Genomic DNA, 12,315 nt, shown 5'->3' on the forward strand with positions numbered 1-12,315 from the left:
ATTGTCTTGAAGGATAAACTTCATCCATCGACGTATGGTGAAAAGATGTAAATCTCTTCTGAAGATAAAGTAAAATCTAAGCAATGTCAGATTGTGGCAAATATTAATATTATTATGTAGACAAAGATGGCATGGAATAGGAAAATAAATATTTTCAACTTTTAGAATGGTTTTTTCATTTCCACTCAGCTAATTTGTCTCTGTGCTTCTGGCACGACAAATTAAGATTCAAGATTACATATCAGTAGAATAAAATTTTGTCATAATGCTATAAAATTTGTGTCAAAAAGATGCAGGAAAGCTCCTTATCCTCTGCATTCCAGAAGCAATGGATTCTATTGAGACAAACTGAAAGAATCCTGAAAAGGACAACAACCATCACTGGTGTTCATTAAGATAGTGTATGTATTCCAAAGTAACCCTTGCATACCCCTCTAATCCTTCAAAAAGTGAGGGTCCACCAAGGTGGAGATACCATTCTAGACACAGCTCAGAACATCACAAAGTCTCTGCCCTCAGTGGAAAGAGAGGATGTTGAAATGACATCAGGGATGTAGAAGATGTCAGCCTATATAGCACCTTCCTGGCACAGTAGGGGTATGGGTTTTCTTCTGACTATTAAGGGTGGCCATTGGTGGATTTTGAACAAAAGTCATATCAATTAGTTTATAAAAGATCAGACTATGTGAACAATAGATTATACAAGAGTAATAATGAGCACAGGAGGCTACTTGCATTAGCTAAGGTGAGAGAGTAGATTCCAATGATACAGGTAAAGACAATGAGAAATGATTAGATTCTGGACAAAGATGAGCTTGTTACTGTTATTATCTGCAATGAGGCTTAAGAAGGTTAAATAATATGCCTCTAATAGGAAGTGGAGGCCAGAAATAAAGCAATGGTCAGGGTTGTTTACTACAACCTTTAAATATTTACATGGGGCTTTTGTGTCAAAAAGACGCTGATATTATATGAAGTAGTCAGACTTAAATGTCAGAGAGATACATCAACCTATATACTAGAATTACATGTGTTAGGTTTGAAACCTTCAATTCTAAATTTTACAGAATTAGTAATATTAGCACATGATTACAAAGATTTTGTCATTTACAAAGCATTTTCAATTCTATTAGCCCACTGGATGTTAAGACAGCATAGCAAAATAGAGATATCTAATAGTCACATTTATGATATCACTGAAGGAATCTTTGCCATTCTCAACAGCCTGTTTTCTTTCTGGGTAGATATTGTGCCTTCCTTACTTCTGTAAAACCAATCTCCTCAACTCTCATAAAAGAATCCTGATAATATTGGTGGAATAAATGAAACTGCAATTTATGTATCAAACAGGTTAGGTTTTCCCCATTCTTTTTCTGGTATGCAGTATAGCTTTGAAGTTTGAGAGAGATGAATTTGAATCTAGGCTCTGCAATCACTGTATGATCCTAGTAAGTTACCTGACATATATGGGACTTGATTTCCCATCTGCAAAATTGCATTGCACTTATAACCTGCAAGGCTTGCATCAAATCTTATATGTACTTATATTTTCCCAGCAAAGGTTAGTTTATCTCTTGTTTCTCTCCCAACTCTGTCAGAGTAATACTCCCTTCAGAAAATAAAAGTTATGAAATATTCTGTTTATAAATCTTATCCTTACATATTGATATTTCTTTTACCTTAAACCAATTGTAAAATTACATGCAGTGACAGAAATTAGAAAAAAATGCTTTTAAAAAAGTTTCTCTCATGATTTTTGAAGGGAATATGAACAGTTAACATGGGCCAAACAAGACTGTTTTTCTTTTATGCATCTTTCAAATTTCAAAGGTGGTATTTACATTGTATTTGGGAATAGTCAGTATTTCATCTATGGGGAAATAAAAGAAATTTTAATATTGCGTTATGGCAAAAGCAGTAAAAAAATATGAGTACCATTAGTTAGCAAGATCCTTACAGCCAAAAAAAAAAAAAAGAAACAGAAACAGAATTAGCATGATATCACATATTAAGATAGTTGGATCTCTTATGTACAGATCCAAGAGATGCCTTGAAAGCCACACTTGAATCATTTTAGCATTAAATCTTCAAAATGCTGAAAGTTACTTAGAAATAATAATAATACTGAGCACCCGATGATTGAAACATTACACTGAGTCAACTTTATGACAGAATGAGTCAACCAGATGTTCATGTATCAATATAGATGAATCTCTAAATATAGTGTTGGATGAAGGCAAGGTGCAAAAGAATATCTACAATAAGAGGCCATTTATGTAAACTTTCAAAATGTAAATTTTGGGATATTGTTTATTATATGGGATATTGTTTCATACATATGTCATTAAAGTTAGGAAGTCATTAAACACAGGAAGGTTATATCATATTCAGGATTGTGAAGAAAGGAAGAAAGGAAAAAAGGAAGAAAGGAAAGATTTATTTCTTTAGAAAAGATTTCAACAAAGCCGAATGTTAGCATTTTTTCAAATTAATGCAGCTAATACTTAGGTATTTATTATAATATTTCCTATATTTCACTTTGAAAATTTTGTAAATTTTCTTGATTAAAAATAAAATAAAGAAATAATGAAAACAGTAAAGTGCATACTGCTATGGCCAATTTAAGACTGGATTCAGTACTTCCAATAACAGGAAATTAAGTGAAAATGCATTCTTCATTTCCTAGAATAAGAAATCACTCATCTATTTCACCTGTAATATTATTCTGCTTTTATTATAGGAATTTTGAGTTTAAAGAAAGATGTAAAAGAAAATATTCTTCCTGCTTGTAAACTGAGCTAAAGTGTCTATATTCCCCTATTTACTCATGCAATAATTATAAAGTAACAAGTACAAACATAAAACAAATGTTTGCCTGTCAGTCTCTTTCAATAAGTGCATTGTATTTTTTTTCTTTCTTAAATTCATATAGAATGAACTCAAAACAAAGGAGAATCTGATGACTAGACATTTCTATCACAACTTGCCTCACAATAATAGCTGGGCTGATGTTCTTTTCAGTGCTTTGCTCCCAGACCCAAGTATACAACCTACCTGACTCCTTTCTCTCTGCCTCATACCCCTAACCTGTAAAATGAGCCTCCTCATATCTACTCACGGGGTTGTTATAAGGAATAAATGGTTTAGTTTATATAAATTGTCATGTAGGACCACAACTGGCACACAGTAAGTGCTGAGAAAACACTATTGATATTGTGAATCAATAGCAGGAGAGACAGGCTTAGTTCAATCCTCACTTCAGAGAAAGATTTTTTCATCCATTTACTATGAAACCATTCAAAACATTTTGAAATGCTATTTTAATAATCATAAATCTATTAGCTATAGAATGCATGTTTATTTTTCCCTTATCAAAATGAACTGATATTTATTTAATAAAGATTTTTTTAAAAATGTGGTTAACAAAGTGGTATTTTTCACAATCATGGATAACTTTTATTGCAGAGAGGAGAGGGTCTTACCTATTCAAAGAGGTGGTAAAATGGTAAAGTTCGTTATATTGTGTTCTCAAAGGGTTGATAATATGTTCTGGTTTCTTTCTGTAAAAAAAAGAATTTAGGAAATTAATAATTTAATCTCTGATCCATGTATATCAATTATATCATGTAGGTCAATACCAAATTCAACTCATGGCTTTATTCTTATCTTGGGTAACTATGACACTATGAGATGAATTTCATGATGGTTCTTTACAGTCATACACAGCATTTACAAACAGCTACTTCCTTTTCGGAGTGCTTTGAATAGAGAAGTGAAAATGCTAACTGTTGCAGACTTTTTCTTACTTTTTAGCTTCATTCCAGTGAAGCTTTATAAGTGTTATAGCCAAGAAAAAATAATATTTTAAATTGTTTAAATTGTTTTCAGCTAATAAATAGCAGGCAATTGTATTCTCTCCCAAGAGAATATATTTGCCCTGGTAAATCGTTAATTATATACAGTAAGCTTTAAAGGACTGGGCCTCTAGCCCAGCCTGCATTGATTCCCTATAGCACAGGATGGAAAGGAATTTTTTTTATCAATTAATTACATTTTCTCTCTAGAGTAGTAAACTTATTTTGACATTCAGAATCCTAAAAGTCATTCTGGATTAGTAGTTCTGCTTAGAAATTCCACTAGAACAAAACAAAATATTTCTTACTGAAATAAACACAATTACTAGCAGGTACTAGGTTTGTTTTGTACCTTATAAGCCATTCAGGTGTACTCGCCTTCAATACACAAGTGAGTGTCCTTAAATGCAAGGGGCAGAGCTGAGGCTCCTTTTTAAGCCCGGCTCTCTTACAATAGATGTCTAAATTTACACATCATTATGTGCCTTCATCAAGGCCTGTGTGATTTCACAACTGGTAAAACAGACCCCATCATGTTCTTGAGGAAGATGTTGCTCTACTAGTAAGGAGCCCTAAGAGTCAAACTGATAGCTATTAACTCCTCTTCATGACCTAGAAGGAAAGGTAAACATGGAAAGACATAAGGTGGCCCAGTTCTTCTCTGTAACCCTTCAAAGAAAAATGTGTCTATGGATATAAGCAGGCAAGAGTTTGACTCAAAAGTGGCAAACACTGACTGGACAGGACCTGTATTAAGTGCTTTTACATGTATTAGCTCATTTAATCTGTGAACATTCACATACAATGTACAGTAGCAAACGAATCTATTAATGCACATTAAAGATAGAAAGGCTTAACATTTAAAAAAATAAAGAAAATTATGCAGGCAAGAAGAAACACAGTAGAATTTTCCATTCCCTCAAAGAACTTGATAGATATTTTAGGGAAAAAAAATTCGACCACCCAGACCTCTGTACACAGCTATTTCTTCCTTTAGTTCAGCTTCGTGGTTCTCAAATTTGGAATATATATAACATTATTACACAGAGTTCTTTGTTATTTGTTATACACAATAACAAGTCTCTATTACACAGAGTTCTATGCACAGTAACAAGACTAAAGAATTTTTAAGGGTAGTTTTGATCGAAAGCAAATTAAACCTCACAGATTGATTTTAGAACAAAAAGACAATGGTAAATCAGCTCTGGACCTTGTTCAGAAAGAAAGAGTCCTTGGGTAATTAATCAATGAATACTGAATAAAACCTCATTCCTTTATTTCTTCTTTAAATTTCTCCTTTTCCTTAAATTCTTTAATGTACATTTTTTTCTCTTTATCATCATAATTTTCAAATTAATGTGTGCACAGGTATGTGTGTGCAAGTACACAATTATATATGTGTGCCTGTATATTTTACCCTGGTCAAAACAAGAAAAATAGGAATTCTATAGAACAGGGGTCCACTAACTATGTTCCATGCACCAGCTCCATCCTGATGTTGCCTGTTTTTCCAAATACATTGTTTTGGGCACAGAGCCACATCCATTCATTTCCTTGTTGTCTGTGGCTGCATCCATGCTCCACTGCCAGAGCTGAGTAGTTCTGACAGAGACCGTGTGGTCCTTTATGCATTTACATATCACCCCAGATGTTTACTCTCTGGCCCTATACAGAAAATGCTTGTTTACACCTATTATCAAGGAACATGTTCATCATTTGAGTAACACTAAATAAAATCAATATTAAAAAATAATCTCCTGTCTTTTAAAGTTTTTCCAAAAATTCTCAACAGTTATATAAGAATGAGAGAAATTCCAGCCTTAAACACTTAAAAGCTAATTTCATTACAACAGAATTGGGGAAATACTAGTTGAAGGATGAGATGATTATTTGAAAGTTGAGCATACTCAGTACCTATCTGTCATAAAAATAATGCCCCATTTACCCATCATCCAGACTTTTGTGGGGCTTTTTTCCCATCTGTTATAAAATTAAAATGACTATCTTTTTTTCTAGGCATTCTTTTATGAGAAAAAGATAAATGCCATTTGGCAACTATTTTTAAAAAGCGACTTATGGCCCATTCCATAAGGCACATAAAATTGAAGTCATTTTAAATTAACACACTGCAGTTAGAGATGGTCATTTTTATTCCATATTAAAAGGTTTAACAGAGTTTTTGTTAAGAATATTATTTGGCACAGTTTTGGCATTTGATACATAATAGAGAGTGGCTACAACATCCCTAAAATAATATTAGCAAACAGTTATATGGCATTTATTATGTGCCAGGCAATGTTCCAACTACTTCATATATGTTAATTCACTTATACCTCAAATCCACTTATTCCTCACTGTCACCCTCTAAAGCAGGCAATTCTTATTATCCCCATTTTACAGATGAGAAAACTGAGACCAAGAGACTTTAAATGCCCTTTCCAGCATGACACAGCTTGAAAGTGGCCAAGCCTTTCAGCTTTTATAGACCCTGAGAGTTGGTTTCAGGTCTTCAACTCTGGTTAAAGACAAGTTCAAATATAAAGGCTTTGTGGCTTCTCTGAGAAGTGATATTTCACCAATGGCAAATTGCAATTTACGAGACATACTTTGCACATCTATTATTCAGTATATTCAGCTTCTTGAACAAACTGAAATTTATTAAGTTGCTGCATTGTTTGTATCAGGTTTGCTTTCCAGTACCTCTTGGAGGTGGGTTTGAACATTGTTGAGAATCATGACTGATACCTGACAAAGTCAATTGGTTGACAACAATATTTAAGGGCTAGCCTACACATGATAGAGGACAGGATATGCACTGGCATCACAAAGTAAAATGAACGAATCATTTAAGAAGGAACCCAAGACAAACACTTGTTCAGCTATAAACAAAATAAGCCTTTATCAGCTGGGTTACTCAGATAAACAGGATGTGCAGACAATGCAGTTAGGCTGCATATAATACATGTTTGGCTGTGGTATATTTATTTGCAAGTTATGTGACACCTATAGGGTTGACATCAGATTGATAAATTCATGCAGACTTTCAGAATCTCATGAAGAAAATATTGCCAAGGTGTAGTTTCCCCAACTGATACAGGAACCCAAGTTTCTTTAAGCAACAAAGTAATGATTAAATCTTTCCTGGATTGCTATACCAGGATATACTTTTCATTAACCTTTGAAAAACATTCTAGCATTAAGTATCATTTAGTTATTTTTCAAAACCAAGTTTTGACAGATTTTGTCAGATAACCTAAACTCTGAGATGCTTGAAGTTGCTGGAATCCTGAATAGTGTTTCTGCAGGCTAAGCTTAACCTTATTGGCTAGGGTTAGCCTACTTGGTTAGCTCTCAAATAAACGATATTAACATCATTCTCCGCCTCTATCAATCTGCTTTATGAGATTTTTGAACCGTTCATGTAATTCAGTGCACTTGTCCAGGATAACAAGATTTCAACTAAATTGCCAATACCGCTGGGAAAACATCCACAATCCAAGCAGTCTTTAAATAGGAGAGCAGCTACCAACATAAACCATTTAGCCGAACATGCTACTAAACCATTTCTACTCCCTAAAGGTTTAGAAGCAGTTCATTAGCACTGGTTATTTGTGAGTAGCTGAAAGTCGTGGTGAACCAAACTCACTGATAGTTGACAGATCAGAGAAAAGATTTTCCTTCCTTAGTGCTTTTGCCAAAGCTTTTTTAGGAGAACATTATGTTACTTGCAAAGGAAACATGCTTAAAAATATACACTTGAAAGAACTAAGGACAGTTAACACAAGCCCTATTCAAAACATATGGTCTCCAGTTGACCAGAGAATCTAGGTAATACAGACAGTAAGAATTTCCCCTTTTAATCCTCAAACCTGCTACTGCAGGCTATTGCCAAGGACTAGCAGATTGCATTAAGGTGACTTAATAGAACTTATCTAGTCTTGTCCAAAGAATCTCAATATAATTCAGGGCAGTAAAAACAGGCTACAAATAGGTGAAGGATAAAGGACTGGATTAGTCAGAAAAGTCAGTCTTAAGTCTCTGAGTCTTTACAGAATAAAGGTTTATATGCTGTTCATACAAATCCTGATGTGAGTAGGACAACTCTCCAGGCCACCTCTCTCCCATTGCGGTTGACCCAGTAATCTGGCTGCAGTCTTCTTACTGCTCAACTAACTCATGGCCTCCAAGATTACTGTAGCAAGAGAGGAAGACCTCTGGAGGGTTGTGCATTGGTTCTTCAATGCTTTAACATGGAAGTGACACACACCACTGCCCCTCACAGCCTCCTGCACTGAACCAACCACATGGCTCTGTCTAAATGCAAGGGGCTGAGAAACATGGAAGATAAATAGAGATTTGGTGAGCAGTACAAGTCTGCGTCGCAACAGTGAAAAAGGCATGATGAGATGCGGCATGATGAGATGCCCAGTGGCTATTTTAGGGTCCTGTTGAGATTCCTTCCTTGTTGAAAAGGGTTGAAAAGAAATAATGCTCAGTGATATTAGCTAAAAACTTGTTTTGCTAAATTACATGCTGACTCTGACTGTATATATATAGATATATACTTATATATACATACATATATATTTTTTATTTTCTTAGTATGAATTGGCACTGCAATATAGAGAACCTTGTGTAGCAAGAGGGCAAGTGGGTCAGTGTTTTCACTTAATGATGTATGGCACTGCTGTTTTCTGCTCAGAATCAGAAATATCTGAAGAAATAACACTTCTTTGCTTGACAGAAAGCCATCTGTTCATTTGTTTCTAATTTTTATACAAACACTAGCTGTTTTTAAATTGGTAGAATAAGTTAACGCAGATGCAGAGGTTCATGTGATGTAAAAAAAGGGACTGGCGAGGGGCACAAAGGAAACAAGGCTGCCACAAAACTAATCATGCCGGATGTCACACCATGATTTCACTCCCATGTTCAAAACTCTTCTGTCAAAATGAGAAAAACTAAGTTTCTTGGCCTGGCCTCAAGGGCTTCCATGCTGTGACTATACTCTACCTTTTCAAGTTTATCCCCAACTCTCTACCATCACAAGCCCTCACATCTTCTTAGACTAGTTATTTTGTAGACCTATTAATTGCCATTTTCATTCCAGCTTCGTATTTTTCTTCTTTCCTTCTGCAAACTCCTCTTCTTTCCATTTTTCTTCCCTTCTTGCCTCCTGTCTCCCCCCTCCGTTCCTTACTTCCTCCTTGGCAACGCCTTGTGGAACTGAAGCTCTCTTCTCCGAGAACTCTCCCCAGTGACCTCCAAGAATGTCTCTGTCCACTGGTGCCTGGTTCTTGTTTTTAACACTCATTTGGCATACATGTGAACTACCTTGTGTTGTTACTTAAGGCTTATTGAAATGGAAACAAGTTCAGATCTCCACCCTTTTTTCTGCTTTATTTCAATTCTAGAAGTCATTAGTTTCTATCAAATATATGAATTCTTTTTTCATAGTATTTTAAATTCAAAACAAATACGAATGAAGAACAAAAAATATTAAGCCATATAAAAATATACAATGCACTTCAAGTAAGTCTGCCATATTATCTAATTGTCTCAAGAGGTATTCGCAATTTACCTACCGCTATCTATTTCCTTATCCCGCCAGCAGCACTGTGTACTATTTATTTGTTTAATGTCTGCCCCACCCCACCCCAACTAATCTATAAATGCTAGATGGCCAGGGACCATTTTCTTTTGTATGTACTCTCTTTTGTATTATTGTACTCCCTGGCTGGGAGCAAGTACTTAATAAACTATTCATCAAATGAATGAAAACTTGATGTACTCCAAAAAATGGAAAAGTATGCTGATATTTAAATTGTGTGTATATGAACGCCTCTGTTTTAAGCAATGAAATCTCCTTATCTACCTGGCTTACTGTTTTCCTGATTTGCAAGTGGGTTGAATGAGTGAATAAATGAAAGAATGATAGCAGTTTATTTTCCTAACCATTCTGATTAGAAGTTGGTTAACTCAGATCCTTGAAATGAAAATAACACAAACTTTAGATATGGAAGCTGTGCTGCAACCCTGGGCTATAACCTACTGGCTGTGGAATACTGGGCAGACCTTCTGACGTTTTGGATTCTCAGTTTTATCATCAGTAAAATGGAGACTATCCATGAGATTTCCCTTACAGAGTTGCTACAAGAATTAAATAAAACCATCTGTAGAAAAATGTTCTGACAATCATGGGAAATTGTAATGTGTCAGTATCAGTCTTCAAACAGTATTTCTTCACCACTTAGCACAACTGTATACACGTGTGAAGAGATTATGTATTAACCTGAACAAAGTTCATGCCAATAAAAGATTTCTGAGCTTCAACTCTTCTCTTTGCTTTTGCTTAGCTGCCAAATGTCTTTTATAAGGTCTTAGGACACAAGATGTCTTTGGGAAGGACTGTGCCAGATAAAGAAAGCATCTCATTCACTAACAGCCCCAAGCTCACCTGCTGGGAGCCATCTGTCAACCTGCAGCAGCGTATAGAGATTTCACCAGGAAGGCATTTGGCTGAACCCGGGTGACAGAGCACCAGGCTATTTTTGAGGTCACTGTGAGCACTCCAATTCCAGCTGTGGCCTAAAGAAATAGGAATTCAGCCGACTGATGATGTTCTTTGCCTGAGCTTCTGCACTCTCTGAAGATGACATTCTCGACTGCTGGATCATTTAAAAAGGCATGCATTTAGAAAAGAAGACTCCACCAGAGAGAGGAAAATACATGCTGTGCTACAGTCATCTGACCGGAAAAATGAAATTCTGGCAAATCTGCTTTTTGCCTGAAGAGCTAAAAGCTCTGGAAGCAGAGAGATTTCATAAACTTACTGGAGTCTTGAGGAGGAGTTTACAATTAAGGGTGATCTCCAGCTGATTCAGGTCCTTCATTTTTGCTGCATATTGTTCAAGAGGCAACCCGTGATAGCTTAATTAGCACAGTGGGGACTAAGCTGGCACCCACCCCTCCCCCTTCTGTGATGCTAATTTGAAATATCTTCTTTTCCTCCTCAACTTATTTTCTTAACAGTGGCAGCCAACATTTTATTACTGAAGAAATTACCAATAATCACCCATTTTAAAAAGTGAAGGTTTCTTAATGGAGTGAGAATATTACTTGCTGAGAAAATATATCAAAATAAAAGCTAGCCTTGAAGTGTATCTGAATGTGCTATATTAGCACTCCTAGGTGTTCTGGAAATTCTATAACAATATTTATGCATGCATGATATATCCCATCAGTAATCTTAGAAATATTAAAACACACAAGGATAGATCATTAAGATTTCATCAACAAAAGGGGAGGACTTGGCATGGAAATGCTGGTAACCAAAAAAAAAAAGACACCAAAAAAACCCCTCAAAAAACCAGTCTTGGCTCTCTATAAATAGGAGGTAAAGGAGGAGGCAGATAGTCTGCAGGGGAGCTCCTTAAAGCATTTTCTCCCCCTCTTCTATTATTCTGTCAGTGGCCACGTAATTCCCCTCCTTTCTGCTCTTTTCAGAAGGGTGTTCTATTATTATGCTTTATTTAATTGGCTTAGATTTAAGTAAATAAATAGACACCACTGAGTTGAAGGACAGTTGGAATGGAGGGAGGAGATCAACACAGGAGGAGGGGCACAGAGAGATAGGGACTGCAGGGCTGGAGCCAGATACCAGAGAATCCAAGCACTGCATGTTGGTGAAAGGCTTTTATCTAAAGCTCCTAGTGGCCACATAACAACTATAATCAAGCCATATGTGTCTGATTTACACAAAAACATATAAAAATAAGATTAAAGTCTAACCTTTAAAATAAAACAGCAAGTGAGTCAATGAGACTGCAAATATTCCAGCTGCTGTAATTACTGTTGTTCCAAAGGAAATGTGAGGGGGGCTGATGCCTTGCTTGGGTCCCCCTGGGCTCCCCGGGGAACACATCAGCCACTTTTGGTATCTGCAGGCACAAAAGTCCGCTTCAGAGGTAAGATTTCACCCTCACACTCTGAGAATGGTTTTTAGAGCTACTCTAGGCCAACGAAGAGGCAACAGTCTTTAAACAAAATTATTGCAACTTTGAAAGTGTATAACTGGATTACATTGCTGTACACCTGAAAGTAACACAACATTGTTAATCGACTACACTCCAATATAAAATAAAAATTTTAAAAATGTATTATCCTTTTACAACTGTGGCTTGCCATAATTACACTACAAAAGTCTCAGAGTCTTAGGGTGGTCTAACTTCATGTGCCAGGCTACTCTCCCCCCACTCTCACTGACCACTCCCATCTCTCAGGATCTTTCTAACACAGTGAAATCCAGCCGCCTGTCCTGTGAGAGACCCCTGCACCCAGTGACCGGCATTATTGCCATCTTTAGTAGAGGCTTGACTTCAAGGACTTTAGAAGTACCTTCTTAGTGAAGTAGTATAGATCCTACAGGACAGTGGCTTTGTTTGTTTATTTTATTAGTGAT

At 36.0% G+C, this 12,315-nt stretch overlaps 1 protein-coding gene across 4 annotated transcripts in view; it reads right to left on the minus strand.

Moving 5' to 3' along the window:
• MAP2 (microtubule associated protein 2) overlaps positions 1-12,315 on the minus strand; it is a 278,408-nt gene that overhangs the window by 102,564 nt on the left and 163,529 nt on the right. For all 4 annotated transcript variants that reach the window (XM_057745157.1, XM_057745158.1, XM_057745156.1 and 1 more), the window contains exon 4: positions 3,483-3,560. The gene's annotated coding sequence lies outside the window, so the exon portion shown is untranslated. The remainder of the gene's footprint in view (positions 1-3,482; positions 3,561-12,315) is intronic.

This window comes from Hippopotamus amphibius, chromosome 8, assembly GCF_030028045.1.
Source record: "Hippopotamus amphibius kiboko isolate mHipAmp2 chromosome 8, mHipAmp2.hap2, whole genome shotgun sequence".
Taxonomy (NCBI): Eukaryota; Metazoa; Chordata; class Mammalia; order Artiodactyla; family Hippopotamidae; genus Hippopotamus; species Hippopotamus amphibius.